Genomic DNA, 5,253 nt, shown 5'->3' on the forward strand with positions numbered 1-5,253 from the left:
TGTTAGCTTTAGTGGTTATGTGTTCTGGGAGTATTTGGGAGGTCCCAAGTTCAAGCATTCGCTTGGGCAAGTTTTGGTATTTTGAATGAATTAGGCCTTACTCTTGCTTAGTAGGCTTTTATTTGATTGTTGGGTAAATTACATCAGAATGAGCCTGCTAGTCTGGTGGTTAAATGGTTTGTTATTATGTTGGAGGTCTTGTGTTCAAATCCCTATGCAGGCAAGGGTATTATTATTGCTTAGATTTTGGGATAGAGTTGTGTAATAAGGGGATTCTGAGTAGTGGATGTGTAGTGGGAATTAGGGGAGAAGATTAAGGGATTTTGGGGGTTTTTGGGATTTTTTTCCCATAACCGAATTTTGACTCTCTTTCCCAAAAAAAATTATGGCGTCTATTCTTCTCCCTTATCTCTTGCCAAAATTCTCTGAGTTTTTCCATCTTTCTTTTCTTTTTCTTCTTCTTGATTTTTCCCTAATCCATTTATTTTCCTTTGTTTTCGCACGCGGTTAGTGCTCGCTTAGTTTCAGAAATTGTTTCTCTTCGTTTCTGTCATGAATCTCTTAACGATTGAAGTGGTAATGTTTTTTCTCTACGATTTGGGCTTAGGGGGAGGCTCAGACTGGTGAATTCAGTGTTCTCGTTTTAACAATAGTTAAGCGAAGGGTTATCGTTAGTGGTCAGTTGGGTTTCTGTTCATTCTTGGTTGTCAATTTGGTTATAAATCCACTAAATTGATGTTAAGTATCTTGGTTATAGGCTTTGGAGTGCTCGGGGACTGTTTTAGCATCAAATAAAACTAGGTGTGTACCCGAAATGCAGAAAAAGGGATTTGGCGAAAACCCAAAATTGCTTGCTGTTTTGACAGCAAAATATGGAATTGTAAATCGTGAGGTATAATAAACTTTGTGAGACAAGGTCAGAATGAATTAGGGTTCCCATGTTCTGACTTTGGAAAATCAACAAAAGTTGGAGAAAAATAATTAGGGATTAAAATTTACATGTTTAAATTATTAATAAGTCTATTTTCAATAGAAACAAATGGAAACATCATCCAAATTTTTTACTAAGAGATAATTAATTTTTAGCAAAGAAGGGACGAAGCTGTCAGACAGCAGAATAGGGGTAAGTTTGAGGATTTTACTGTACTTATTGGCAAAATAAAAAATTCTGAAAATTTTATGGTAGAAAGTTATTTGAGTCTAGTTTCAAAGACATCAAGTGGATTTTAATTTGGAATTCTATAGCTGAAGATAAAAATAATTTAGTAACAGTGACTCAAGTTGACAGCTTTGAAGGAACATATAAGTAAATAGTGAATATATATATGAATAATTAACTAGCACGGGTTGCATTAAAAATGGATCATGTGGATAAGGCCAATTTGGGTGCAAATGGGCGTGTGAGCCCATTTTTTTGAAAAGTTCTATAAGGTTGCACGGGTCGCCCAAGTCATCTGTGGACCTACTGTAGGGTCGGTAAGCTTTACTTAGACCCCTATATGTGTGATATGTCTATCTGATTTCTATACCGAGCATGACTTATGATATCTGAATGTATGTACTATTAATTGCATAATGGCATGACATGTTTTGTATGTTGCATTGGATCCGGGTGGGTTGATGATATTTGGAGGAAGTGTCTAAAAGGCTATTAAGCCTGTTATCTGGCAGCTCAACTGGAACCTTCTGATTATGTACCGCATTTTGGTACAACATGGTGTGTAGGGATGGATGGGTTAATTTAATCCCCACATGGTGTATAGGGTTAAACGGAGATGGTGTGTAGAGGCTGGTGGGTAGGATTCTGTTTTACTGCATATGCATTCTGTATCTAATATGGGCTAAGGCCCTAATGTATTTCTAAGACTGTGTCTAAATGGGCTAAGGCCCAAGTTGATTCTGTGATGGGCACAGGCCCCAGACTGTATCTAATTGATTTTGTTGATTATCCGTATGCATGTTTTCTGTGTGGATTACACACTGAGTTTGCAAAAACTCACACTTTCTCTATTTAATCTGTACAGGTAATCCCTAAACTTGACGGGTCGGTGCAACGGAGGACTCGACTATGGGGTTTTTGATGTGTCTTCTAGACTATGGACTTGTTGGCTTTAAATTTGAGACTTTATTTTATGGATTTTTTTTAAATTGCAACTCCACAAAACATAATTTTTTTTTCTAAAAACGAAGGTTTTTCGTAAATAGAAACGATTTTCCCTAAATTAATTGGTTACAAAAGCTTCAGCTAAGAGACAAGTTTGAAAGCAAATCAACTAGTTTTTTTTGAATTAAATAAAAGCTAACTTACAATAACGATTTTTAAACTCGACAATCTTGTCATCAAATCCCTTTCCATGTGACATCGCCAGATTCAGGCATAACGTCTAGGCTGGGTTTGGGGTATTACATATTTAGTGTCATTTTTTCAATAAACTCTTAAGTTGCCTCGAGTGTTTTATTGTTAAGTGTACCACCAGTTGCTGTGTCAATTAACTTTCTAGTCGAGGGATTCAAACCATTGTAGAAGGTTTGAACTTGCAACAATAAAGGTAACCCATGATGAGGAAACCTTCTCAAAAGATCCTTGTATCTCTCCCATGCATCATATAAAGTCTCTAAATCAATTTGAACAAGCGAAGAGATGTCATTCCTCAACATGGTTGTTTTAGTCGGTGGGAAGTACTTTAAGAGAACTTCTCGGTCATTTGAGCCCATGTAGTGATGGAACCTCATGGTAAAGAATTTAACCACTATTTTGCCTTGTTCCTCAATAAGAAAGGGAACAACCCTAAGCAAATGGCATCATCAGTGGCACCATTAATTTTCAAGGTGTCGCAAATCCTTAAGAAATTGGGCAAATGAGTATTTCCGTCTTCCTCTTGCAAGCCATTGAACTGAACATACTATTGAACCATCTGAATAGTATTAGGTTTCAGCTTAAAATTATTTGCAGCAATGGTAGGTCGCACAATACTCAATTCAACCTAGTTAGAGTGGGCTTGGCATAATCATACATAGTACGATGAGTAGGATGCTCAATTACTTGTTGAATATTCTGATTATCACCCATCTCCTTAGTTATATTGTTGTCCTCTTGTTCATCTACTATATCCTATTGAACTTGCCTCACTTCTCTAACCTTTCTATGATTTCTGTGAGTAGTACTTTCGATCACACTGTCGAAAAGCAATAGTCCCGACGGGTTTCTTCTAGTCATAAACCAAAAAAACCTGCCAAAAGCAAATAAAAGAAAAATTAAAATGTAAAAATTAAATTAAAACAAAAAATAAAAATAAAAGAAAAAATAGCTAAATTAATAAAAATCAAGTGTTTGTAATATTTTAGTGCCTAGCAACGGTGCCAAAAACTTGATGTGTGTGTTATGTGACTAACTAAAAAAAAGATGAAGGCAAGTGAACCTATCGATAAGTAGTATAGCTACAGTGAGTAAAGATGTCGTATCCACGAGGACTAAAAGTATTACTAATTACCTTTTTCCTATTATTTAGTCGATAAATTGGAGTGATTGTTTTAAACTAAGATTTACTAAACTATTCTAACTAAAGAACAAAGGATATATCAGGAAAATAATCGAATAATAACCAATGAGAGAAATAATACCCAGGAAAGAATCCACCTAGACATCATCTATTATGTTTAATTTGATTTAAACGATTTATTTACTTTGTATCTTGATCGTAGAAATACCTAAATTATGCTAATATCCCTTCAGAGAGTAAGAGCAACTGACTCTAGGTTGATTAACTGAAATTGTTTTCTAATTAAAACCCCTATTATCATATTAACTCGATTTATGGATTCCCCTATTAGATTTGACTCTAACTCAGTAGATTTATGTCGTCCTATTTTTAGGATTGCATGCAACTCCACTCAATTATGCTAGATCTACTCTGAAATAGAGACTTTTTCTCCTCTGATTAAGCACATTAAACATGAATTAATATCCTAGAAATATTAAAACAAGAACTAAGAAAAAGAATCAAGTATTTATCATGTAAAACATAAATTAAATAATAGAATTCATCATAGGTTTCATTCACCCTATGTATTTAGCAAATTAGTTCATAATTGAGAATAAAAACATCTCAAAGTGAGACTAACCATAAGAAATAAAGATACTCATAAAAACTTCAAGAGAAATTAAAAGGAGGTATTCAATCTTGATGGAAATCCACTTCAGAGTTCTCTCCAATGGTGTTCTTCGAGTTGTTTTCTTTGATATTCTTTGATGGCTCCCTGTTTTCTTCTTCTATTTGGTATTTATAGACTTTAGAAAGCCTAAAAATTGCATTTTTCCACGCATTTGGGATGCAAGTCACGAAATCGACATGGTAAGGCACATGGCCATGTGTCTAAGCTATGTGGGAAGGCCTAGCTTGTATGGCTCCTGAAATCCTCTCTTTTTGTTTGATTTTAGCTCATTTTTTCCTCCCTTTTCTCCCAAATTCTCTCCAAAGTATAAAAACATGAATCCCAAGGATTAAGAGCATAAAATTCACCAATTTGCATAAATAATTAACCAAAAACGTATTAAGACGGGATTAAAATATGTTACTTTTATCACTATTCACCAGTTGGTGGTGATGGTAGCTCAAGTCTTGCACGTCACCTTGTGGTGCAGGGTCCCTCATTTAGTGTTAGCTCAAGTGCTGCACCTGACCATAGACTGCCCCCTTTCAAGACTTTTAGCGAGGGTCAATTTTGATGGTGAAACTAACATAAAAGGCATTGCATGCAATAGTGAAATGGGTCTATTTGGTGACAATAAATCCCCACAAATTTCCCATCATGAAGTTTAGATTCCTTTCTTTCGTGTTGGTTTATCTGCAATAGGTCACCATATTCACAAGTGTTTAGATAACTGAATATGACCAAAATTATTAGTTTATTTTCTATTTTTTTTCATTTGTGGCCTGGTCGTTATATATTAAAAATTGAGTTATATGACTCAATGAATATGATAGTTTTTTCTCTGTTGCATTTTTGGGTATATTTACCTTATCATTATACTTTATTGTAATTAGTTTTTATAAGTTTATTTGTAACAACTTGATTTTCATCGTTGTTAGAAAACATGGTTTGGGGTTGAATTTCTTTAAATCATGATAGTTTGGGTATTAAACCTAGAAATTTATAAATTAATTTTGAAAAATAGTAATGACATTCATAAGGTAATATTTGATTGATTGATGAAAAATAGTATAGTGGACTAAATTGTGTAATAGTTAAAAA

General features: G+C 34.3%; 1 non-coding gene across 1 annotated transcript; it reads left to right on the forward strand.

The window, feature by feature from the left end:
- The first annotated feature begins 2,551 nt into the window (after positions 1–2,551).
- On the forward strand, positions 2,552–2,658 carry LOC121214207 (small nucleolar RNA R71). Its single transcript, XR_005909793.1, has one exon. It is a non-coding gene; the product is annotated as a small nucleolar RNA R71 (small nucleolar RNA).
- Positions 2,659–5,253: the final 2,595 nt, after the last annotated feature.

The sequence above is a fragment of the Gossypium hirsutum genome, chromosome D01 (assembly GCF_007990345.1).
Source record: "Gossypium hirsutum isolate 1008001.06 chromosome D01, Gossypium_hirsutum_v2.1, whole genome shotgun sequence".
In the NCBI taxonomy this organism is placed as follows: Eukaryota; Viridiplantae; Streptophyta; class Magnoliopsida; order Malvales; family Malvaceae; genus Gossypium; species Gossypium hirsutum.